The sequence below is a fragment of the Micropterus dolomieu genome, linkage group LG01 (genome assembly GCF_021292245.1).
Source record: "Micropterus dolomieu isolate WLL.071019.BEF.003 ecotype Adirondacks linkage group LG01, ASM2129224v1, whole genome shotgun sequence".
Classification (NCBI taxonomy): Eukaryota; Metazoa; Chordata; class Actinopteri; order Centrarchiformes; family Centrarchidae; genus Micropterus; species Micropterus dolomieu.
In genome coordinates, this window is record NC_060150.1 from 11,474,846 (window position 1) to 11,502,336 (window position 27,491).

The 27,491-nt window shown below is 39.9% G+C and overlaps 1 long non-coding RNA gene across 1 annotated transcript in view; it reads left to right on the forward strand.

The window, feature by feature from the left end:
- Positions 1–1,834: 1,834 nt before the first annotated feature.
- Positions 1,835–27,491, forward strand: part of LOC123975685 — a 70,218-nt gene continuing 44,561 nt past the window's right edge. The window contains exons 1-2 of the long non-coding RNA XR_006826142.1: positions 1,835–1,912; positions 2,032–2,090. This is a non-coding gene — a long non-coding RNA (uncharacterized LOC123975685). The remainder of the gene's footprint in view (positions 1,913–2,031; positions 2,091–27,491) is intronic.

A 27,491-nucleotide genomic window follows, 5' to 3' on the forward strand; every position in this document is an offset into this window, starting at 1 on the left:
CCCCTGATTACAAATATAGTAAGGACTATATGTACTGCACGGGTCATGATCACACAAAGAAAAGTAAGTCTGGGTCTTCTCTGCCAAATTCATCTACCTGTCACAGTTTCAAAAGCCACAATACTTGTACCAGTGCATCTTTTGTGTTGGCTCCTTAAATATTGGCAGAAAATATCGTCTGCCTGCAAAAGAGCAGGCACAAGTGCCGCTGACCATGGTGCTGAAGCCGAGACCATCAGCAGTGAGGGAGCTGTCCACAGTTCTGGAACAGTGGCCCTCTCATCATCAGCACACTACACAGCTACAGTATGTTTGCATATCGTATTTCACATCATATTTGTTTATGAGTCGCCATCTCCCCAATTAATGTGTGTCTTGCATTGAGACGTGTCCTCATGGATCTACAGCTGTTTATAGTTTGTCAGAGCACCATGTTGGATAGCCCAGCCACAGCCCCTGGGTTTAAATCTCCTGGTCGGCTAGAATCTTTCCATGGGAAGTTTTTTAACATCTGTCTGTCTGTTTAGATTTCAGGAGTTTGTTTTGTGTGGTTTTCCTGCCAATAGTCCAAAGAGAGGTTAGTTGGATACTAAAAATTGTCCTCAGGTGTGTGAATGTTTGCCTGTCAGTATAAGTTAGGCCTTGTTCAGGCCGACAACATCACTGTGTGATTAAATAGCGGCCGCTTTGTGGATTTCAGTGAGACAGCGGCGTTTTTACAGCATGGGTGGTGGCACAGAGGGCTCTGGCAAAAAGGTTGATCCTGTCTCAACATTTAATGCAACACAATGAATTGTCATCCAGCTAGGGCTGGGTGATATCGCCAAAAATGTTATCATGATAAATACATTTCATATCATTTGATATTGGTAATTATCACGGTAAATGTCAAATCATTATTTCATTCAAGTTTAAAGGCTGATTTTTGCTCCTGAGTGAAACCAGATGGTTAACTGTGGTTTTAAACTTTTCTTTACGGTCAGAACAAACACTTGGCCAAACAGTGGCTCACTTTACAAATCTGAGGTAGAACATTCAAAATAATTATCAATTATAAAAATTTGGAAAATGATATTGCGATGATAATCATTCCCAACATCAAACCCAACATCCAGCACTGCTGCAAACTGGACTTCCTGGATTTTTTTTTCTTGACCCCCACTAACAAAGCCTCTTAAAATTCTTTTAACATGGTGCTGCTTTTGGTCTGAATGCCCACATACTCTGGGGACTTCTCCAGGATGAGACCCACCTCGCCATGAAAATGCTGGGATATGCTTCAGCCCCCGGCGACTAATCTTTACTTCCTTATTACTTCCTTTCTTTTTTTACCTCCTTTTTACTTCCCTTCATTTTGTCTGAACGTGCTAGCTGCAATGGCATGTCAGAGCATCAAATGTAACTTTTTGTTATAGTAATAACACCTGGTTAGTCAATATTTTTAAGCCTAAAATGCAGGTTCATTATTTAAAGTTTATTCTTTAAAAAATCTTTACATATAGTTATTCTCAAAAAGCCTTATACAAATGTCTATTTCATCTCAAGATATGTCTGTCTGTGTCTGCTCAGTAGCTGCCAGGAAAGGACAGATGAAACAGAAAGAGAAGGAGATAAAGAAATGTAGGGAAGGAAGAAGAAAGTGTTAAATGGGTGGAGGTAGAGAACATTGTTCAGATCTGGAACGAGACGATGATAAATGGGTTGAGAATATCTCAGCTTTAAAACAAGCCCCTCATTCTATCTTTCACTATAATATGTTTCTGTTGAGCCATCAGCTATTGAGATTTGATTGGACGTGTGTGTGTCAGTCCAGCCATCTGGTTACCAGGGCATTGTTTACTCTGTCACAGCTCAATATTTGCCCATCCATCTCTCATCCCACTGGAAACCACAAGTGTGTTTGCTAAACTGTGTAAGTGTATATGTTTATGCTGTATTATGTTGTATATTGTGAATATATACTTTACTCCCGGCAAATTAAACTTTTAAATGTTTTCTTTTAAATAAATATTGTATTTTTATTTAATTCAGACTAGGGTCGGACAATGTCTACAATGAAACATCAGGATGGACGATCATCGGGTGCGCAGGTGCGTGGGGGGGAATGTGTAAAATATACGCGGTGGATGTTTTAGGCACGGACCAGGTGAAGCAGCAGTGAACACACAGAGTGCAGATGTTGGTTTCATTTGTTTGATAGGCAGCGTCATTATTAAGCCGACGTGCGATCTGCTGCCGTCATAACGGATCGCGGGTGGAAATATACGGAAAAAAGACTAGTTCTCAGTATTTTAGGCGACTGCTGATGGAGAAAATGGAGTGGGGGGGGGACAGAGAGAGGCGGGGGAAGCCGGAGTGTTTACCTGAGGTGAGTGTGAGTGTGTCAGAGTGTGGGGAGAAGAGAATTCCGAGGCAGATTGTGCAAAGCATACTTAAAAACAATAATAAGTCATTAAAACCTGCTTTCACAGGGTGGTATAATGTGAACAATTTTTTCCTGCTTGGGCGGGGGTTTTACAATCACAATGCCAGCTCAACGTCGTGATGTCTGTCAGCCATCGCCGATGGACAATGGCATCGTCTGTCGGCCCAACACCTTTTCAGACTTGGGCTTAGGACAAAAGGCCAGAGATATGTTAGAAAGTAAGTACTGGGAGACAGACTACTGCATCATTTTGGAATTTTATGAATTTTGTTGACAATAAGGCAAAAATACAATAATTTCATTCTTATCCTTTTATCCATTAGTTTATTATATCAGGTAGGGTTAAGAAACACACAACAAATTACCAGTTTAGAAACCATGCAAGTTATAATAAATAACTGATGTCAAATACTACTTCTGTCCTTTCGGGCCGTAGATACAGGACGCCATCGTGCAGGACAAATAGATTTAAAATTTAATTTGTCCCTGCTGCCATTGGCCTTTTTTTAAATAATTCATTGTGATTCTATTTTGTTTATATTTGTTAGATAAATTTTGCTTCATCAAGTAGTCGGAGACGATTCTAGTCAGAAGCCTCAGTTTATTACAAATACATTTGGGTTAATCGAGCATCAAGCAAAGAAGAACAACTCACTATGTGTGAGCCTGACCTTTATACCTTCAGTGCAAGTTCAACCAATCTGTCTCTCTGTCTCTAGGCAGATAAGTTGAATGTAGGGTTGTGTGTGTGTATTCTGTTAAGTCCTCAGCTACTGGTCTTGTGGTGGTCTTCTTTTCTTGCCTTAGTTACTATTTTCTTAGATAGAAGGCAGACACAATTAAATTGCACTCGTGCACAGAGATATCACTTCTAAGAAATGCAGTTTAGTGCAAAGTTAAACTTAGGTCATATGCATATTTTTCTATCAATATTGTTGGTTATTTTTTAACCATTGCCTTTTAAACCCTAGTGTTTAAAACCTTGCTGGCTGTACAACAAATTGGGACTATAAAGATATCCTTGATCCTTGATACTACTTCTACGCCTATTAAAATTATTGCCGTGGAAATAAACAACAACATAAGGATGTCCAGCAAAAAAAGAGCCTGGCTGGGTAAACTTTCCAACTTCCTCAAAGTGTTATAAACCACTGTGCCGAGTTTTGACAGCTGATAAGCCTTCAAACCTGAAGCAACATGTCCCCACCAAGCCAGCCCCTTTTAAAGCAGGACTGTTCAGTCCGAACGCGCGGTATGTGTTGGGGTTATGATCGCTTATGTTACTGAGTAAGGGATTATGGGATGCATTTAGTCACTGAGGGTTGTCATAGCAATAACGACACAAACAAGTGTGTGTGTTTGTGTGCAGCATAGATCCAATGCCAGGGTGTAATTTTCCATTTGGCTGCTGGACAGAAAGATGCATGTTGGCTAGATAATCTACTTATTGTGGTAACACGAGCATGGAGATCCTTGCTCTCATGTAGCTTTCGTGTTTTTGTGTGAGCGTATAGTACAGCACCAGACTAAATGCACTGCTTTCACACACCCCACTAGCAGTGCTCTTAATACAGGAAGGGAGAGATATCTTTGACACAGGCGTTATTGCTGCACATGGATCTCCATCTCTGTCTTTCTCCTGCTGGAACACTTACTCCCATACTTTTGTTTCCTTTCTGTCCGCAATATGTTGTTGCTCTTCCCTGCATTCCCTTTCCCCATCTGCCCTGTCTCTGATCTCGTGCTGCCATTTGAGCATCAAAGGTGTTGAAGAGGTTTGCCATCTTACCTTCCTCCCAACAGTTCCCTTCATCTTCTTCAAACGGGAAAGTGCAAAGGCTAACTGTGGGTTTCAGACATCTTCTGTTCTGTTGCTCTGTCCTGCGCCACATCTGCCTCGCTCCTTGGCTCTGGCCTCGACAGAAATGCTCTGAGACTTACATGAACTTCGCCTTCAGAGATACAGAGTCTCAGATTGAGTTTGCTAGAGTGAGAGGTTGTTGTGAAAGTTTATGTTAAAAATAATTGACTTGCTTTGATATATTTATTCTAATCTATTACTTAGATTAGCTTACGTACTATTACTAAGCTATCAGCAATAGTTATTTTAAAATGTTTAATAAGTTGTCTTTTTTCAACTTTGATATTATCCAGCCAACATGTGAAATAATAGCTTGTTTGAGAGTTTATAGTCTGAAGTGTGCTATGATGATATTGTGTTTGAATAACACACACAGATGTGCAAAAATGGCTTCATCTAAACAACAGTTGACACGTATTCCTCCTCCAGACTGGACACAGTGCTAGCAATTTAGTCATTTTTATTGAAGTTGGAGGAGAGGCTAATGCATTAAAATGTAACTGAATAACTTTTCATCATTAAGCACAAGCCACTTAAAAACATTTTTATTGGCCCAGTCAAATGAAAAGTAGCACAATTGGACAGAAACAACATCTGCATTTTGCCAGTAGCAATGTAGTAAAAAGTGGAGGATAAAATTTATTTGTCCTGTTAAGGTCATGAGGTCACTAAAATCAGGGAGCATGATGTGCTATAAAATGTCATTATATTAGAAGATATTCTAATAGCATTTGTATAATAACCCTTACTGTAATTAGATGGTCAATCAACTTTAACAATAATACCTCCATGTTGTTCTGAAATTTCTTTAATAGAGATTTAAGTATGTATAAATACTGACAGTGCTTTGTATTCAGACTGTATGGTGAATCCACCACAGCAGGTAGAAATTTAAGTGATCGTTTTCACTCTGTAAGTGGGTGACTAGCCAGGGATCCTGGCAGCTGTTTAAAGACACATACACATGATGGACAGAGCAGTCGTGTGTGTTTGCTGACTGCACAGCGATGTACAAACACTTTTTATCACTGAGCTGAAAGTGGAAATCCTTTAGATCCTCTGTTTTCCTATTTAGTCTCTATCTGGGGTGCTATGAGCTCATCACTGTGCTTCTGAACGGCCCCTCTATCTCTTGTCTGTTAAACAGTGTGGGCGGTACAGTGACAACTTTTTCGTTTTCTTTTTTTCCTTTCTGTTACATATGAGCAGTGTTATGTCAGACATGAATTACAATCGGAAGAATAAGGTATAAAGTGAATATAGTGTGTAGGATTGGCATTGCTAGTACGTAGTATGATTATAGGACATTTTGCTACACTAAAATCCTTGGGTATGATGTTCCAGAGGGCCCAAAGGCCCAGACCTTACATGTTAAACATCAACAAACCCACACACACACACTCCAACCTTTACCCGAAACCCATTCCTCATCTCTGTGAGAGCTGACTCGGAGTGAATGGCTTAGCTAAAGGCTTTTTAATAGACTGCTTTGTGTGGGGGAAGCTCTGGGTGACAGGGGTGAGTCCCAAAGGAGACAGGGGTGGGGGAGACTGGGAGACAGAGTGAGAATGGCTCATTGATAAACTAACTAAGCGGAGAATCAGTGTTTGTTGCACTACTGATCCTTAAACACCTTATTTGAACCCAATGAATAAATACATGTTACATCTGTGACATTTAATCAAAATACATGTAGTAACTCTCCTATAACCTTTTATGACTGACATAACACAAACATGTAATATTTGTTTATAAAATACTGTATTATAATCTGTGGAAATGTTTAAACTTAAAAACACCAGTTTATTTGAGTTTTTTCCAGGGGTTTCAAAGGTTCAAGACACCTAACATTTTGTACAGCATATAATCATGATTTCCCATTTGCTGCTTACTTGGTGCTTGGTAGATTTGTGACTGTCAGAGGAACACTCTACATCAAACCTTCATTTTATTTCAATTCTTTTGAGATTATACAACATTCAGGCTTTAAAGAGATTTGAAATAAATCCTCCTCTAAAATGCACCCCCACACACACTGATTGCCCTTTTTAGAAACAGTATGTTGGATCATGTTAAATGAAATGAGCGGCATACTGTACTCTACTTATTTGTTGTATCTACAGTGTTTAAGTGCCTATCTCTTAATCTATTAAAATTATATCCACGGTGCTTGGTGCAAGGTATAGGACTTTCACATCCACAGGAGACCTGTGCAAAGATCCTTTATATCCAGATTGATTGTATTCATACTAAACACCATTAACCATTTGTGATTAATGCTGCATCTCTGCTCAATATGCTAAAATGAAGAATCTGATCAGATTCTTTTTGCTTCCAGGCTTTGTTCACAGCTGCATATTTTGCAATAGTTACTGTCCACATCTTCAAAAAGATGTCAGTAAACGGTTAGTAAATACTTTTTGACACGTTCACATCATATTAGAAAAAGAAGAAGCCTGCTTCTTTCACCATACTTAATACACATTGGTTATAATATTTTTGTTGCCGTATTAAAAACAGCAGACTGTATCAACTTAACAAATAAAACAGCAATTAGTAGTTTTGAACCATGACATCCCTTGTCATCAGATGTCACACAAAAAAAGGTATTTTGTAGAGAAGGTGTTGATGCTACAATTTCGGGTCAGTACAAGGTGACATGTTTGACTGCATCATCCTTGGGAAGGCGATACGTTTGCCGTTACCGTGTATTCCCGTCTACTCTCTGCTGCGGAGTGTGTGAATGAAGACATTTATTACAACAGAGACACAGAGGATTAGCAGAGGGCTTAAACCATTCTCATGGTAATGCGCAGAGCTGGGAGCTCGCAGATAAACATAAACACTCACCTTATCAAAACACCCAGACCTGAAAGACTACTCCTTAACAGCACCAACAGACTGAGGCTGAGAGACACTGACGGAAAACAGGAAACAGACATACAGAGAGAGAAAGATGTCAGTTAGCTGTGGCAGATTATGGCTTCATTCAAAAATTAATGTTTGGACAATGCAATCATTCAAGGGTACACCCATCACACTTAAATGCAAAAGGTATGACGCCATTGTCCAAGTTAATGCAAAAAAAACACCTTATTTTCACATGGACCTCAGTTCGGTGAAGCAAAACTGGACTTTTAAACTGGCAGTGGAAGTTTTTGTCATTTTAGATGTGTAATACATTTCTAAAATGAATAAAATAATACATCAGTGTTGTGCATGAGTTTGAATGTGGAACTAGGGCTTAGCGGTATATTGGTATATGAGGTATACCGATATAATTTCAAAAGAGATATGAAATTAGACAATACCGTTTATACCGATATAGTTTGATATTGAGTTAATTAATGTTTCTGCAAAGTCCTGCCAGCGTTTGCTCCTCTCTCTCCCTCACCGCGCAGCCCCGCCCCTCCCATCAGAAGATCTGCTGCTGTTCAATGACTTTTAATGAGAAACAGATTGGGAAGTTTTGTACCTTTCCACCTTTTGTGTAGCTGTTGCTGGTGAGCCACCATGACGTGAAATGTAACCTTGATTGACCTCTCTGTAACTTGTGGGAGAAGTTGTTGTTTTTTTTTTTACTTTTGAGGGGGAAATCGAATGTTGGATATTGTCATAGCGATATTAAATTGCGACCACTTGCTTAGCTGATTGGTGAATTGTTGAAGCTGAACGATTTGAAGGCCAAACCTTCTCTGGTTTCATTATCTCAAATGTGAAAATTTTAACGTGTGCTTTATTTATTACTTTTTGTTTGGTCAGGATGTTTTAAAGAGGTGGTATTATGCTGTTTGGCTTTTCCCCTCTCCTTTATTGAGTTATCTCTCTCTTTTTTGTGCATGTAACAGGTTTGCAAAGGGAAAAAGCCCAAAGTCCAGGCCAAAGGGAGTTCCCATCTCCCACAGAAAGCTCTGCTCTGAACCGTTTGAAAACAGCTTGTTTGTAGTCCAGCCCTTCACATCCTGTACTTGTGACGTCACAATGAAAACGTGTCATAAAGCTTGCCAAGCCGCTAGCGGGGGTCAGGCATGCCCTCAAACCAAGCTAGGCTCTTTGGCTCGACTTGCCTTTGTTTGGTTTTCCATTGTAGAAATGTTGTACCTGTACTTTTTTTCGTATCAGCTCACCTCCATCGAGGTTCCAAGCGAGCTGAGGGATACTAAAATGTAACGGTGAAAACATGACAGCCTGCTGATTGGTCAGAGAGAATATTTACTATTCACTGCATCATCATTGCGTGCACCAGAGGCCAGCAACAGAAAGTTTTACAGTTTTCGTATGTAATTTCATCACTAAATCCACTTGTGAGAAGTTTTGAGGTGAGAAATCAGCTGTGTAGATTTTGAATATTGACAGTTTTAGGAGAAGTGATGGCGGAACAAAAATGCTTGAATATTTTCGGAGTTGAGGAGCTCCGCAAGTGGCTGCGGGGGAAGCCTGTGCCAACCCGCGGGAGGAGCATGTGAGGCCGGCCAGCCGCCCGCTCACAGAGCCCTCTGCTCCCGCCATCACACAGACCGCTGCAGCAACAACAGCAGAGTAAAACACAGCTGGAAGGTTTTCATACAGCTTATCTGTCTTTACATTCTGAGTAATGTTGAAACGTGTTAACTTAAAAAAGAGAAAGCTGTGTAGATCGCTGCTGTGTGTGTCGCATTGAATATTACGTCGCGGCAGTTGTGTGTGGCGTCGCTATGACGACCAGCTACGTACGTCTCTGGGTACTACCTGCAATGGAAAACGGAGCAGGGCAGAGTAGAGTCCAGTCTATCGATTTGCGCTATGGTAGCATTTTTCGGCAAGGCAGCATAGATCGTTAGAACACTGGCAACTGTTTAACGTTTAGTCCTAAAAGACGATGCAACTCCGACTCTGTAAGATGTGGAACAATGATGTTGCGTGGTTGTAGACTTGTGAGTGTGTGAGTCGCAGTCTTTGATTTGGATCACACTACCTTGTTTCTTATGACCTTCCCTTCTCTGCTTCTGATTGGCTTGTAGTCCTTACCTGGGAACTGCGCATGTGCAACTCCCAACAAAGATTTTGTACAAGTAAGATGCATCACTTTGTAGCTCAAGAGCGGAGCGTACAACACACAGGGTGAAAAGAGGAGCTGCAGCAATGTGCAGTATGAGGAAAAATATGGTGTTTTTTGAAAATTTAACTATGTAAACCTGTTCTGGTACAACCCCTAATTAAAATTTTGAACCTGAAAATGAGCAAAATACCACCTCTTTAAATTTTTGAAAAACTATCTGACTGATTTCTCATCTCAAGGCTAATGCTGTGTGTGTGTGAACATGTGAAAGACAGAACAGAGAGGACAGTAAGCTCTCTGCCAAGGTAATCCACAGTATCCTCTCTCCTCTAGGCGATCCACTGTGTTCACTTATACCTTCTCAACATTGTAGTTAGACAACAATCTCAGCCACCAAATCCATGTCTCTCCAAATCTACTCTCTTGGCGTCAGGTTTGTTTTTTGGCTCCTTCAAGAGAATAGCGGGGAAGAAGCTGAGCTCTGAGGATTTTTATATCCCTCTTTTCAATAGACTCTTCGCCTTTGAACATTGCAGTGTAACAGCGTATCATAGAGTGAGCAAGGTTTTTTCCGCCATCGTACTCTGATAAAGGAGCAGTAAAGCTCGAAAGAGTAGAATTTGAAATTGGTGACTTTTGGAAAGTAGTATTTTTGTATTTTTCTGTCACAGGTATGTCTGTGGTGATTGTTTTTACTACTTATTTTTAAGGGGCAAGTTCAAAGTCAAGCCTCATGCCCTTCAAGTCAAGTCACAAGTCTGTCAGTGCAAGTCTCCTCTAGTCTCAAGTCCATCAGTTCTTTGTAAAGTCATGGATATTTGGTGGAAAGTCCAAACCAAGTCTCTAATCTCTCAAGTCTCAAGTTTTTCCTTGCAAGTCTTGAGTAAAGTCCTTTGGGCACATCAGTCAGATCTTTTGGGCAAGTCCAAGTCAAGTCTCAAGTATTCTAAGACAAGTCCAAGTCAAGTCTCTAGTCTTTCAGGGCCACTCTCAATTCTCAAGTCTTTAATGTCATGTCATGTCATGTCACAAGTCTTATAGGACAAGTCCAGGTCAAGTCTCAAGTGTTTCCTTGCAAGTCTTGAGCGAAGTACTTTGCATCAATTCACATCTTTTGGGCAATTCCAAGTGAAGTCTCAAATATTCTAAGAGAAGTCCAAGTCAAGTCTTTCACTGCCAGTTGCGATTCTCAAATCTTAGCCTGAAATAAGTGTAAAGAATTCAAACATAACCTGTTGTTTCTTCTAAACTAGGATTTGTATTACCTCTGCTGCTGATCAAGTGTGTCCAGGACTGGAAGGTCTCTACTGCAGGGGGCTGCTAGCCTAGGTGTTATAATGTTGGTCACCACCTGCATTGTCATCATTTACAGCAATTCTTAAACACATCAGGAAGCTGCTGGTCTTCCTGACACCACCAAGAAGAGTTCTTACTGTGTACTGATGTTCAGTCCACAGGGCAAGTAAACCTGTAACATTTGCAGTGTCCACGCCAGAACCATAGGATATACAAAGACACAAGGTCTTCTTCCTCTCCTTGACTGCCAGTCTTCCTCACAGTGACAGAGATGTAGCTTCCAGATCTCTCCCCTGCCACCTCTGATTAAGGCCGCTGTGCGCGAGACACACCTGTACAGCTGATGGGAGACAATGCTGCCGCTTCCTCCCAGAGATTGATTTTCTCCATTAAAACAGGCCCTTTGTCTAAAAACCCTGCATCCCTTTTGTTATGCTAAAGAGAAGATGGAAGATTTCCAATTCAATTTGGGCTGAGCCGAGGGCCGGTCAGCTATATGGGCCACCATTGTTCTGGCTGAGCCCGCTGGGATGACGATCGCGTCTCCCAAACGCCAATTAAGCCGGACGGAGAGACGGACAGGGGGATAATTGACAGGCAGGAGAAAGGCAGCCTTCTTCCTCTCTGTCTCATCATTGAAAAAGAAAATCAAAGAGAAGGAGCAGCAGAAAGGAAGAGAAGTGAGGGATGAGAGGGAAAACAAGGAGGAGAGGAGTAATAACCTGTAATATGTTGCCCAGAGCAAATTCAGATTACATGAAGTGTTTAGCTCACGTTCACGACTTTGGCCCACCTGCATCAAAGGGGCCAAGAAAAGACAATAAGAGCCATGATTGAGAGCAAAGAGAAAGCGTTTAATATTGTTTGATTTAATGTTTGTGAAAAGTAGACCAAGCATTCGTATAAATTACACTTTCATAAGTTGCTAATTTTACTGTAACTTCAGTATCCTCCATCATTAACCTGTCACCGGTCCACTCACATGATAATTACCTGAAAATGTATCTAATTAAGGCTAATTTAATTTAAATAGTTAAATAGTTCCTTCTACCTTTCTGATGTCTCAAATAGGGGTGTATTAATAAAGACTTGTTATCTAAATAATCTACAGCACACTATTACGAAATCAGAATCTGTCTCCTCTGTCTGATGTTGGAGTAATAAAGTGGTTTTAGCTACTTACTGTTTCAGTGAAGTATATAGTTTCTTTTCCATCAGCCATACTCATAGAAACACCTTTTCTAATGTTGATTTGCACACTTTGGTAAAAATTAATTCTCAGTTGTCTGAGAATTCACGTCTATTTGCATTTTGATCCAGTATGAAATATCATCAACAACTATTAAAAATCTCAGGGTAAGTCGAGTCTCACAGCAGATGAGTCTGCGTCTCAGATGCTTTGGTGTCACGATTATACGATCAGCTTTCAACTTTTTATTTACCTGCTTAGTTTGCTGTAAGGTAAATAGGACGTGCACTAGGTAAACCTGGTAGTGAATTTCAGGAGCGCCTTCTGCCGCACCACAATGCAAACTACTTCAAAAAGTCTGTTGATCTTATAATAACTATGAATTTGAACAGGTCATTACATTTTTCACTCAGGTCCTAACAAAAGTTTGAATTTTAAAGAAAAAGTTGCAGCCCTATGGGTAACTCAAGCACGTCTCAAGAATATGTTTTTATATTGTATAAAATGAATGGAAAACCACCTGACCTCTAGACCTACCTGAGCAAGAACATTAACATTAACAGCATTTTATTTCTCTTTTACCAAATGAACCAAAACACTGACAAAGAGGAAGATTCTGATAGATAATAATAATAATAATAATAATAAATAAATATAAAAGCATAACAAATCATACTCCAAACTTCTCTAAACTAAAAAAGAAATCAGGTCTGAATTCAGATTAGTTTAATTCAAACATTCAAGGCACACTGCTTTGTTATAAAAAGTTAAAAAGCCTTTATTATTCTGACATGATTTAAAAACAGACCAATGCATATTGACCTCACGCCGGCCTTCCACCTGTGCCTTTCTGTGTATCAGGAGCACCTGCTTTTATGTTTCATTACTGTCAAATCCAATTAGCACTTCCTGTATGAGAACCACTTTAATGTAACACCTGAGTTGAGAGGCTTGAATTCTTTCTTTCAAAATCAGAAATGTCAGTGATACAGACACAAAGACACACAGTACCTGCTCTCCTTCATTTCACTGAGAGCTTTGTGAACGTGAACTCAGACATATTCAAACTAAACTGGATAGATGCTTTTACCTCAGGTTCTTAAAAAAATTATTTATTAGAAATTGGACTATCAAAGCCACCTCCATCAACTCTATCTCAAAAATCTGGTTTTTGTACACTTGGTGTGAAGATAGGTGTATTTAGGGAAAGAACAGACTGGAGGACAGAGTAAACTATATTTGGCTTCACAATTATCCTATAAAAGGATCTTTCATGATTTCCTGTGGCGAGTCAGTTAAACCATATTGTATACACTCTTTATATTTACATATACAGTAGATGTACATGAGCTGGTAGTAAAAAAACAACATCTCTTTCTCCGCTTTATTTCCTTCAACCTGCTTATTCTCAGTTCATCTCACTGTTTCTCCCTCAAATCATAATGGCTCTCGCTCCCGCTCTCCACCTCCCTCCCCCCTTTTCACTCTCCCCCTCTCTGCTGGCTTGTGACAGACGGCCTAATAGGATTTAATAAGCCCCATTTGCATGTCAGCCTTTTAGATTTTCTGTAAGAAAGAAAGGCAATAGGAGGGATGGGGGGTGGACAGGGAGAGAGAGGGGTGGAAGGGAGGGATGGTGTGAAGGAATAGAAAAAAGGAGAGAAAGAAAGAAGGGAAGGAAGGAGTGAGGGAAGGTGGGATAGGAGTGAGCGTGACGATGGACAGATTGGTTTAAGGACCCAGTTCTCTTTTGATGAAGGTAGAAAATCATTATACCAAGCGCTTTAAAAATATAATGGAGCCAATATTGGCCTTTTAAAAAGAAATACGATCTCGTGCATTCAGTCTTGTCTATTATAATTTTTTTGTCCTAAAATTAGATATGTGTGGAAAGACTTCATTCCAGTTGCGGTAGGAGTGATAATTGTTCATTATCCTGGCTTTCAGTGCAGAGTCGTATGGTCTGAATGTTGTTTCAGAGGAGTCTCCAGCATGACAAATAACAGATTTTGGTAAAAAAAAAAAAAAGCGACATTCAGCTGGAGCCGATGGCTTCATGTCACTTCCGCCAAGTGGCTTTTGTGCTTTTGTTTGGATTTTGTGAACAACAGAGTGCAACAGAAAGTCAAGATTCTCAAAAATTGATCAGTAGACAATGAGATATCCGGTATTACATGACAATCAAATGTCATCATGTTGAAAGAGCTCATTGTTCCCATCCACACTGCAGTGGCCAATCTTCATTTTCAATTTTATCCACTTTAGAGAGCTTTTTCCCTGATCACTCTTTATGGTTGCAATGGTAGGCTGTCCTCACTGGGAAAACAGCAGCAACAGTCGTTTGTTAAAATAATTAAGTTTTATTTATAACTGTTATGATTGTGTGAGTAATGTTCTCAGTCAGGAGCAGAAGTAGTTAGACGCTTTAGATCAATGGTTTCTCTTTACCATGACTACAACCTTCTCCTAACCTTACCCAAATAGGACCGCGAGGCATCAAGTGCTTTTCGAAAAGGATAGATCTTTTCCTGTCCGCTAAGATGCCTTCAAACTTCCCCCGTATTCGTCAGTTTTGAAGGTAACATCGATGCTGACTCGATGCTGCCTATTACCCATAAATCTGCGTGCCTGCAGTAGCTCATGAAAGATTGACAAGATGGCAGGCAAACATGCCGAATTTCTTTACAAATATAAGTTTTTAGTAGTTTTTTCCCTTACCCTAATAAAAAAAAAACCACACACATACAGAATTAGCCAAGATGGCGACCATGACCGCACTATCAGGGCTCAACAATAAGGATCGCCTGATTAACAGGGGCAAGTAAAATACCACTCTCATCTCATCTATGTTTTGGTTTTACACAAGCACAGCATGCTAGCTTGGCTGACAGCGAATTGTTACAAGCTAAACAAGCTCAAATGAAAGCTGTCTGTCTAACACTGTGTGAGACGGGAAGTGATTGGCTGATCTCGTCTTTTATAATAAATTATATGTAACTGTAAATCACTGTGTGTGAGATAGGAAGTGATTGGCTGAACTTGTCTTTTAGAATAAATTAGGTTATATTTAACTTTAAATCACACAATATGATTTGAGACAGGAATTTAAGGATAATCTACATTTAAGGCCAGTCTACATGGGAAAAAAAATCTAAATGCACATTGATTGTTAGGCCATATGTTCTATAAATACAATTTTAATCAAGATAAAGGACATAACATGTTTGCAGTTTCACATTTAGAAGGACCATGTCAAACATTTTAAATAAAAACAATAACGACATAAAGTTGTTAAATATATACCACTGTGTTTCTTATGTCCCAACCTGAGTTATTGATCACAACAAAAACATTATTCTGTCTGTAACAGTATCTCTTAAAATGAAGTTTATCTGAAAAGTGTTATAGTGTTCAAAGTGTGGGCTAAAGAGAGTTCTGCAGTCAAATGCATTTAGGAAAACATGACAAATAATTAGTAAAGTCAATTTTTAGAAAATGTGTAGTGTGTAATGGTAGTCGAATTTCATCAAGTTGGAAGAGGTTACCGTTCCCTGTCCTCGCCGTGATACAGAGCCACCGATTTTAAATGAATCTGCTTTTAAAAAGTTTAGTTTTCAGTGGTTATAAAAAGGTGACGTAGTGAGGAAGGAAGGCTAAAAGAAAAATGTTATTGACATGATATGTTATTAACAGGAATCTTTTCCTCAGCATGAAAAGTCAAATATAAAGATTTATTATAAATATAAAATGGCAATTGAAAACAATATTGGTACCAGCCCATATGTAAGCCCAGGTTGTCAGCTGATATCTATATATAAAGAAAATCTCACTCATGATTGGATTTTCTGTTTAAGTTTTTTAGAATTTCATTTTTTGGTACAGTATATCACGCTTCTTCAGTTCTCATATGGATAGTAATACAAACAAACGGATGTTTATATATGTGTATGTGTGAGCGACAGAGGGAGTTACGGTTCTGTAAGGAGCATAAAAGGTCCAGCCAAAAACCATGAGTGTTGCACACATCTCCACACACACTCACTCACTCAGTAATCCCCATGTTGGTAGCTGATGTTTATTGCCATGTAATAGGATCAGGATGAGGCAGCGTCAATATCAGAGCAAACATCTCTCTCTCTCTCTCTCACACACACACACACACACACACACACACACACACACACACATACACACACACACAATCGCTGATCAAACATAGCCCAGGAAACATTGTGATCCAGGAGAGATGAGAGGACTAATCCTTTTAGCCTTCTAAGAAGACTCTCCTCCTCCTCTTCTCTCTCTCTTCCAGGCTCGCTTCCTCAATAATTCTAGTTCTTTGACTCCCTGCCTTTCTCTTTCTTCTTCTCTTTCGCTTGACGACATTGTTTTACGCTCTCCCCCTCTGTCACTTTTAACGACAGGGACAAGGCTAAAGAGAGAGAGTCACTGAGCTAAATATACATACCGTGTGTGAAGAGTAAATTGATCTGCTTGGTTTGCTGAGAGATTAGACCTGATAAATCCTCCTTTTAAACCAAAACCAGCCTCCCTCCTCAGCCTCCTCCCACCCACACTCTGCATCCACCATTCAGGTTTGCACAATGATTCCCATGACATGTTAAAATTTCAGTTCAAGCATTTGAAGTTTTGAAGGGTGAAACCAATTTTTGGACCAAAGCATCTCATCATCATCTGATATTTAGGGCTTGTTTTTCTGCCAGAGTACGTCTCTTGGTTGGTCTGTCCAACAGTTACGATATCTCTAGAGATACTGCACAGATTTCCAGAATTTTTAAGATGGATAAGTGTGGTTCTTACCGATTTTAGTGACTGTCTTCATCAGAAAGTGACTGCATTTGGTTGGTTGTTTACACACTTAAGACTAAGGTAGCAAATTAACAATTATTTCCATTGTTGATTAATCTGTCGATTATATACGTCCTCGAAATGTCTTATTTTGTCCACGACCCAAAGATATTCACTTTACCATCATAGAGTTGAATTGGTGCTTACAGTACACATAACATAAATGGTAATATAAATATATAAAAAGTAAGGAGATAAAAAAAATGTACAAGTATACAAAAAATATAAAATAATACTATAATACAATGCTGACAAGTATGTGCAAAAGTTGGCAACATGAGCATAAAGCACAGTTGAGCGTTGTTGTAAAGTGTGGGGTCAGGAGAGTGTATGAGTGTGTGTGAGTTTGGGAAGGGGGGCATGAGAGTCACTGACAGTGGGACTGGGCCTTGTTGAGGAAGCCCAATGTCATCGAAAAGAAACTTAAGAAGCTGGATTTAGCTATTTTTTCTTAAAAAATGACTCAAGTTGACTAATCCATTATCAAAAAGGTATATATCGTAATATTTTAATAGTTGATAACTCATTGTTTATTCGATTAATCTTGCAACTCTACTTAAGACGTTTCCTCTCTCAGGAGCAAAGACAGTTAAACATGGTGTTGGTATCGTGCAAACCGCCACAAACTTTCCCTAACCATAAAGCTGCCTAAACTAAACCAAACCTTAACACAGAGGTGGCAGATAGGAAAATGCTTTTATAAATAGTGCTGGAAGGCACTGACAGAACAGAATTTAACCATGATGACTTAATGGACATTTGTTGCAGATCATCATGGTCTTCAAAGGATTACTTCTAATAATCTGAGTCACCCCCTGACCTTTTGTCTAACACTGTCATCACACCAAAACTACCCCTTGAATAAATCTTATTATTTACAACAAGGTAAGGGTTAATGGTCAGCTCCTTAAACCCCTCAGCCACTAGGGCAACCCCTTTTTATACCAGGTGTTTAACAGTACACAAAATTCACAGTTTAGTACGTTTTTGGCAAAGCAGGGAAAACAAAACCATTCAACAGTGGCTCACTGGCCATTCATCTTATACTGTAGCAGTAAAGGCACTCAAATGCTGACATTCAATAAGAACAAATACATAACATCATAAGAGTTTGACCTGACTAAAAAAGTGGAAACTGGCCAGGAAAGTTGCAATCAGTGCATCTCTAATTTCAACCAGACTATAAAAAAAATTATACATCTATGCCACTGGTTCCCAGACTTTTTCAGCTCAAGACCCAAAAGAGAAATCTGGTGTCTCCCTGGGACCCAAATTTACAAAAACACATCTACATTTACAAACTACAGATTAAGGGCAAAACAAACCATGTATAAAGTAAACAAAAACAACAATGGCCTATTCTCCTGTCTCACCCCTTTCTCTACTCTCACTTTCGTATCCTCTCCCATCAACACCAACATGTCGTTTGACATGACCTGAATTTAAAGAGAAGTATGTGGCTCATTGAAGATTTCAACCAGATTTTGAACCAGTTTTTCAGGTATGATAGAGTTGAAAACCCTGATTCACACAAGTATGTTGTGCTATATTGATTCTTCTTTGCAAAGACAAAAAAAGTTGGACTTACACAGATACAATGAATTTTTCATTTGGAGATACCTTACTGAGCACTTCCCCACATTAAAGCATCTCCACTCCATTCTGCTTTGGTGAAGCCAACATTAATAAACTGGTCTTTGTACTTTAGTTTAGACAACATGGGATTGACTACAGGCATAAAAATTCTGTATAAATGTGGACAGAAGATCAAGTTGGGAAGAATATAGAGAGAAAAACTCACACGGCATCTGAGCTGAATGGACGAGTAGCAAAAAATAACATTCATTCACACATTTACATATTGTAAAATTGTTTTTGGCAACCCAATAAAAATGGGCCTGCAACCCATTTTGGGTCCCGGTCTATGCAGTAGGCTGCATATATATATATATATATAATAAATTTGGAGGCAAACCTGATATGTATGGCGCTAACAAAAACACTTTTCTCTCACTAATATTCCTCCACTCCATCTGATCCCCTGCTTCCCCTCTTTGCTATTCCTTTTTGTATTCTATTTAAAGTTAAGAGAGCCATTGGTGTTACATTTTTATGGTGTGCTTTTCTAAATAAGGGGATTTGTTTTTCTTCCTTCTTCTTCCGTTAAACACAATCACAGTCTTTATTTTATTTACAGTGTGCAGCCATGCCACTGAATACATATAAACAATGACACAGTATTATTATTGCATATCGCATTCATAGGTCCATGGAAATGCTCACCGCTGCAACCAGTACATGCTTGTGAAATATGTGTGTGTGTGTTCAAACAGAGCTGTGAGTCCTTAATGAATTTACTTTGCTCTGATTGGAAATTAATTAAAACAGCCTCAAACAGACAGCCGCCCACAGGGAGCCTCTGGCAACACACTGACAGACAGATTACTGCTCTGTGGAGGGAGGGAGGAGGGAAGGGAGTTTACAACTATCTGGTGCACTTCCTACGACCTCACATGTCATGGATTACAGCAACAGTAGCCTTGTTTTTGGTGTAATTTTTGAACCAGTCTCATCTGCGGCATCGGTTAAACAACAGCAGTCTCCATCGTAGACAAGTGGGCAAGTTACTTTCTCCTCATGCTGGCTGCACACTAAAGGATGAGAGATTAGGTAGATTTTGGGTCTGATTAATCCCTCCCAGCAATGGCGGAGCTGTGCTAGATCTGAAGCCGGTAGGAACACATTATCAGCCCAAATGATCCTTTAATGTAAGAGGTTTACAGACATAATCTTAAAGTCATTGACCGGAGGCTCCCAGATTATATTCTTTTTGCTTCTTCCTATAGCTTGCTTGCTGTAGAGTTGTGTCACGATAAATGTCAGCGCAGTAGCAGCGAACCAGGAGTGGTCTAATGACTAATGTATGATGCTTTGGCAATATTGTTGTTACACATTCTTGCCAATAAAGCTCATTTGAATTGAACTGAATTAATGACAAAGACATATACCCTTTTACAAATCAGTGTAAAAAGATTTTTTTGAAGTTATTTTAAAATAAAATTACCACATAATTACATTAATACACAATGTTGCTTTAACTGGCATTGTAGGCAAACGTGATGCTATATTGCCTGTGTCCCTATAGGCCTGAGTGGATATTAGACTCTGCTTGGTGGAATTAAAAATACGGGGGACAAATGATTGAAAAACCTGAATGAAGGTATGGAAAAACACATTAAATGCAGATGCCTCCATGCGTCAAAGCTCACTGATTGGTTTGAGCATGAAAATGATGTGAATTAAATGCCACAGCCTTTACAGTCACCAGAACTCAACCCAGTTGTTTTGGATGTTTGTTTTTCTATCTGCTCTACTAAGGTCTCTCTTGCAAGACAAATATTGATCTCGATGAGATTACCTTTTTATTTAATTATTTACTTACCAGGTAAATGTAAGTGAGTTAAATAGCTAATTTTCAACCGTTGTCCCTGACAGTGCCCTACATCACATCACTGCAAGAAAAATACATTCAATTATAAGTACAAATGATAAATGTGTGTGTGTGTGTGTGTGTGTGTGTGTGTGTGTGTGTGTGTGTGTATGTATATATGTGTGTGTATATATATATATATTATAGTGCCTAAAGAAGTACTGTAAGATAATACCTGGTTAAATAATTGTTTTTTCCAGTTGGTTTTATTTGTCTCCTATCTGTATGTTGTTATAGTTTAAACTTTAAATAAGTAATAAATAAATACCCCATTTAATGAAAAACAGTATGTATTGGAACACTGGTTTACATTTCTCAGTCTTTCTTGATAAAAGAATACTTGTTCCTTGTAAATAATACTTATTTTGAGAATCACAACTAGGAAAGCAGCTCCAGCAAAGGACCCCAAATCTGCCTTTCCTGAACCACATTAACCCGCTCTGACTGGGGGATCCCAAGGCCTTCCCAGGCCAGTGTGGAGATATAATCTCTCCACCTAGTCCTGATTCTTCCCAATTCAAAGACTCCTCCCAGCTGTCAATAATGCATTTACTTCCTTCAAGTTTAAACTATTTGATGGTTTCCTCAACAAACAAGCAAAGACTAGACTACTAAAGACTAACCACCACTAGTGGTGGTGATATGAATTTGTTATTTAGAAGATGACAATATAGGAGAGCGTTAATACAGTTTATTAAACCGTAAATTATTACGGTTAGTAGTATTATATAGTATTAATCTCTGAGACAGCTGGAAATCAAACACGTGTCAGTGAAGGATTCCTTAGAAGCCCCTCAGGGAATGTGTCACACACAAAAGGCACAGAGAAATAAGACACACTGTATATTGCTAGACAAACAGCAGACACATCAGTAATGACACGTTATGGTAGTGAAAGAATCATTAAGTGACCACTTGTCAGCCTCTGAGTTATTTCCCACTTAATTCAAACAGAACTTTTTGTCTCACATTTCTTTAAATCTGGCTTTGTGCTGCTCGTTTAGAAAATAGGGAGGAACAGCCTTAGGGAGACTTGCATGAGGCAGATGGAAATAACAATGGTTACCTTCCATCCCATAATGTGAACGCAGATTTAGTCCCTATTATAGGTCCCAACCCAAACCTGAAATTAATGCTGACTTGACAAAGCTCATCCAGCACCCTTTAGACGCCCGTCAGTTCTAGATCATGTGATATGATCTAAAGCTACTGAGGCAGCTGTGGCTCAGGAGGAAGAGCGGTTTGCCTGTTAATTGGAAGGTCGGTGGTTCAATCCCTGGCTCCGGAGCATTTAGATTTATTTAGACTCAGAGGTGAGACTGCTGAACTATGAAGGAAAAGTCTGAGGCCAAAGTTCACAGCAGCTAATAAACAGAGCTTGAGGAGAGATTCTTTTGTTAAATTGCCCCTCTAATATATACTAAAACATATGGGGAGAATTTACAGCATGTCTGCTTCACACATATTTCTTTTAAAGGAGCTGTTGATGCGTCTGAACCTCTCCGCCTCTGGTTCAGGAAGTGTTAACCAGTCCAGTTCCCTCTGGCAGACAATGATGTTAAAGACTAATTGACGAGCACTTTAAATAAGTCCTAATTAGAGCACCGCTGGTAATAATTGGCCAGGCGGTCTGAGCACTAATTAGCGTTTCAAAAAAAAGCCCACTGTTAGAGTGTGTGTGCGTGTGTGTGTGTGTGTGTGTGTGTGTGTTACCGTGTGGATGAATGATCTCTATAGGGGGGCTGATGAAGCCCATACTTTCCAGAAGCAGACAGAGCAAGAGAGAGCAAGTGTACGAGAGAGGTAGAGGGAGAGTGGCACAGAGAGAAAGAGAGGAGATAAACCGCCGCCCCTCTTTGCTCTTTTGTGATGGCGTGTGGTCTGCGGGTGGCCCTCTCTGCATGGGAACGACAAGGTGGAGTGTGTGTGTGTGTATATGTGTGTGTGTGTGTGAGAGAGAGAGAGCTGAACTTACTCCTAACAAGACTAATTGTTTCTGTAGCCTCTCTTTATCCTTCCCCGTCTTCCCCTTACTTTGTTTTTTCTTCTCACATCTGCTTCTAATTGTTTGTGCTGAGAGGTGTCTAGAAAACAGCAGTAATAGATTTCCCACCTGCTGCAGAGACACATTAGTAATACACTCAAATGACCCCCCCCCCGCTGTCATGTAGTCATTGTTTATTGCTCGTCCTTTGAGTCGGCGACCCAGGTGTACTGGTCCCTTTTGGTTCTCAGCCAGGCTACATATTAAAAATACAGCCAAGGTGTCACTCTTCTCATATTTCATTAGTGCCACATAGTTTTATAAGTTATTGATTTGTCCTGTCATTAAAGCCCAAATGTTGTCATGAATATGATTTATTTTGATTGATTCCTTGATTATTAGAAAATCAGTTCTATCAACGCTACTTTGTCTATTGCTACATGTTGGTCAGATTTCACAAATTATGCTAAATTTCAGCTGGTATTAGCTTGAAACAGAATTTATAATTAGATACAGTGTAATGTAATTCAATACAGCCATTACTACTTTTATGATGCTTATAATCTGTTTTTTAAAGAGGCATTATGGAGTTTCCAGCGGCCACTAGCGGTGCGGTTCTATGATTGCAACCAGGTGTGTGCTCGTACGCGTGCTCGCTTGAACTCATGACCGAGCGTGATCGGAAACACAACCACTTTCATACAGAAATACCACCATAAACGCAGGAACACCAGCATGCAGGCTGTGGCTTTTCTCCAGACATGTTCAGGCTCTGTTACTTCAACGTTCCTGTGTCAGAGGCAGTTCAGAACTGGCTCCATACCTTTCATTCAGTGCAGCGAGACGCATATCGGCACAATCCTCCCGAAAAAAGGCAGAGTGACAGCTGCTATAGACAGACAGTGAGAACAGACAGAGCTGGAAACTCGGGTAAATTCCCACTGCAACTAATTCATGCTCGTTACATGATAACGTTACATTTACTGCACTTAGCCGACGTGCTTCATCGTTAACTCGCCTGCTGCTTTCAGTAACTGTCTTTACTATCTGTGAATCTTTCATCTTTACATCAGCACAGCTACATGTACTGGATGATAACGAAACAGTTAGTGAACTTGTGTCGCACTTTTTAATAATAAGACCGCAGTAAGTAAACTTACTGTAGTGTTAGTGGCTCTTCCTCTAGATTGTATATTATGTGGGTCACGTTAGTTGCAGCAACTGAGAGGTGGAGAAGCTGTGTACCTGAGTATTGGTAAAACCACAATAAACCTAAACTGAACATTATGAAGCAAACAGTGGCAGGTCCGAGCTACTGTAGCGTTAGCTGGCTGCATCACTGTAGGCTAACGTTAGTAAACAAATCGCTCCACATTTGCTTTTTACCGTTACATCCCTTCTTGCAGGCTAAATCAACAGTGGTGCACAGGATAGTAACATGGGTGGCGTTAGTTGATGAAGTAATGTCAAAGCGATACAACTTTGCACCGGATAACATTAGCAACTGCTCGGCGTTAGCCGGCGAGCTAACGTGACTTTCTCTGTGTTTCTCCAGCTTTACTAATGATCACTTTGTTCTTACTTGACATCATCTGAACCTGTTTGGTCTGATGGGCTTCAGCACATAAACCATTTATTGTTGTTTTGTATCCTTATGTGGAGCCTGTGTTTTCCTGTGAGCCGGTTGTTTCATGGTGTTAGTTGACCGCATGTCGTTAGCTGCCGTGTTGTTGCTGGAGTACAGAGAGGCTCGGGAGCGCGTACAGGGCTGAATCCGACCCGGAGACCTCACATTAAAAGCAGAATAGTGGCTGACGCAAGCAACGGAGAAAACAGGCGTGTGCTTCATTTCTAGTTGAGTTTTGAGCCCATTGACAATAAGACAATGAAAATTTGATTAATTTCATTGAAAAACTTACATATTGCCCCTTTGAATGTCATAGAGGTGTTTATTCAGTTATGTTTTTTACACTGAGATCATACTTAGTGATATTGTTCCAGACTGCATAATTTAGGAGATTTAACATGTTGGCATGCTAACATTTGCTAATGAGCACTAAGGCTGAGGCTGATGGGAATGTCATTAGTTTTGCAGGTATTTAATCATAAACTGAAATATCGGACAAATTCAAATTTTGACCTGATAATGGTGCTAGATGTTTTTAACCACTACCATGAAAAGGGACAAGAACAATTAAATTCATGCTAAGAAACACATTCATTTTTTAAAAAAAATTGGACTAATATTACATCACACATTTTCTCTTAAGTTCCCTGGTCAGCACTTTCTGACAGGACGTGCTAAGTTGCCAGTGAACAGGGCTAAAGTTTGAATATTTCTCAACTTTGATCACAGTGGGCATGCGGTGCACAACCCCCAAGGTGCTTTAAGGTTGCAAAGTGATTCTGCTGATCAAGCCACAGCACTTAAAATAGTGTCCTACTGGCCTTAGACACAGCAGGATTTGTCACTCAGACAGTTTCATAATTGAAAATTACTTCAAATACAACTTAATGGCACAGCAGAGCCAATCTAAAATTGGATGTCTGGTTTGAACATGCCAGCTGTATAGTTGTTGGTCTCTAATTGCTGGTTAATTAATTAAATATCCAGTGGATTAGAGGAATTATGGGCAATTGTCCCTTAACAACCCTTAACGAGGTCTTGATTAGTGTCTTCAGCCATATCCTGTGGCTAAAATGATCCTTCAATTAGTGATGGAAAGATCATGAAGAGAGAGCAACGGTGGATGAGAGGTCACATGATGGACAGCGGACAGGAATGAGATTTGCAGTTCAACCAAATAAGGGAAAGAAAAGAAAGTTCTGATGGATATTTTAATTCAGTGAAGCATGTGGATTCTAAATTTAAGATTTTAAAATAACTGGATTGTGGCCAGTGGGCTGTTAGTTAGCATGGTAAATGGTATTTAAGCCACCAGACCGTTCACATTCTTATTCCAGAAACCACTGGTGACGAACCCATCTGCATTTAGGAACTTCAAACTTCTTATTTGCCCTGAGCTCTGGGGTTACTTGGTGATGAAGATTTCATTGACAGTGACTTTATTTGATTTTGATGCTGAATAAAGGAATATGATTTATAGACATTCAGTTTAAAAGCAAAAGGTGTTTTTAATAAGTAAAAGTTAGTAAAAACAGCTTTAACATGTGAGTTAAATCAATGTGTGTAGTTATTTTCACCAAACAAACAGAATATGTATTAGCCTTTTCTGTTCATGCCCAAAAAATTCCGAGCGATTTGAGATCTATTCAGGAAAATAAGCCGTTTTTTCTCTTGTTGAGACTGGCAGGACTGAAGCAGGGAACAAATTGTGTGTCATTTTCAATTTGGCCTCTATTCAGTATAATGGATTTTCACCCATACTCATGTTTTTGTTACTCTACATACACCACACATCGATGTGAAACCTTGTTGCTGAGACGTTTTACTTTCTGGTAAGTTGTCTGTATTTTTAACATTTCTCTCTCTAACACTGAGGACATTAAATGACAAAACACCAGACTTGGAGCACTAGAGACTCAGGACCATGATGCAGCATGACAGTCCTGCATCAAGGCTACTAATATGTACATTTCTTGGGAAACTAGGCTTTCATGTGTAGTCATGAAGACGCACGGAAGAAAACCTGTAGGTTATTAAACAACTTTTAAAATAATTCCAACTTGACACGTTTCAGCTACAACCCAGACCTTGCACTTGCAGCTGCATAGAGTGCGTCCATTTATTCATGTATGTATGTATGTATATATGTATGTATGTATGTGTGCGTAGGTCCCCGTATTTCATGACTCTGCCACAGTGACAGAAAGATTTCCCCTGGCCTCTGCAATCTTGTCAGACAGATAAATGTTGTAGATCTCCCATCATGCACACACACACACTGGCTAAATGGAGATAGGAAGGTGGCTGACATTTGTGGTGGCTCAGATGAGGACATGGCCTTTTCTCCTCATTTTCCTGGCCAATCACCCACACTGAAAGGGGAAAGGAAGATAAGGCCTTTTGTTTGGCCTGACAAAGTCTTACTGATACTGCCATGGGAGACTATTCAGTGTGTGAGACAGCGTGTGTGTGTGTTGGGTCGATCCCACCCCTCTTAAGACAGGGAACCCCCAGAGAAGTCAATATTACAGGACATTTACCATCAGAGCTGTCTTCTTAGAGAACCAGACACCTGCATGCACACTATACTACTGCGCACACACACAATCACAGAGCCTATATACAGTATAACAAGATGGCGTAGAAGATTTGTCTTACGAACACTTATCCCTTTCTGGCATAAAAAGACCTGCAAAGTTTGTGAGAATTTATCTCAACTAACTTTTTATAAAAATGGTCAAAACAGTCACCACCAATTAAGAACTGCTGTTAATGCACATTCCTGGCAGATGACTTTGTAATATGATTGGGGTAATTCTACGTTTCATCTGGTGATTGTCGATACATAGGGAAAAGATTTTTATGGCCAGAGCTTTAAAATCCTGTCTCATAGTTTTAGAAAGAACCCACTAGTTGTCCACCTCATGGATATTTCATGTAAAACCTTCCTGTATCTCTTTTCGTGATCTATTTGAAGCGACCCTCCAACACCAACGCAGACCCTTTTTTTTTAAAAGTAGTGGCATTTCCAATCTGAATACCTGCAAACAACTGACTTTCTTTTAGAAATGCTTATGATAACTGAACTTTCTTTACCCCTTAAGTTGTCTTCTCGGGCAGTGTGTCACTCGCAAAAAGAAAAACCATTGAAAGTCCATTTTTAGCTTTACTCAGCCTGGTAGCAAGCACTATTTTTCCACCTGTCCAGACCAACCCTATGTCCTAAAAAATTGTATTCATAGTCAACATATTTGCGTTGTTTAATTAAAAATGTGACTGTGCAGTGAGTAAACTTCACTTCCCGACACCTCAAGAGATGCACTGGCGATCGATGCTAGTGCCAATGGGCCTCCTCGTCAGTGTGTCCACCTCCTCTACCCCAGGGCGCTGGTTTGAGTCAGGACCGTGCAGTACAACTCAGAGCTGGTTACATTGGTGCCGTGACCCTGATAGTAATGAGGTTTGGGGGGGTTGTGTAACAGAAGCCAGCGAGGCTGTGAAGTGAGTAAATCTCACTCCCCGACACCTGAAGAGATGCACTGGCGATCGACTCTATTGCCAATGGGAATTAACCTCCTTGTCAGCGTGTCCGCCTGCCGTACCCGATGTCGCCAGTTCAAGTCAGGACCGTGCAGTACAACCTCAGGGGACCGTTACAATGGCACCTGGATTTGTAGGAAACAGAGTTGTCCAGACAGTCACACAATGCTGC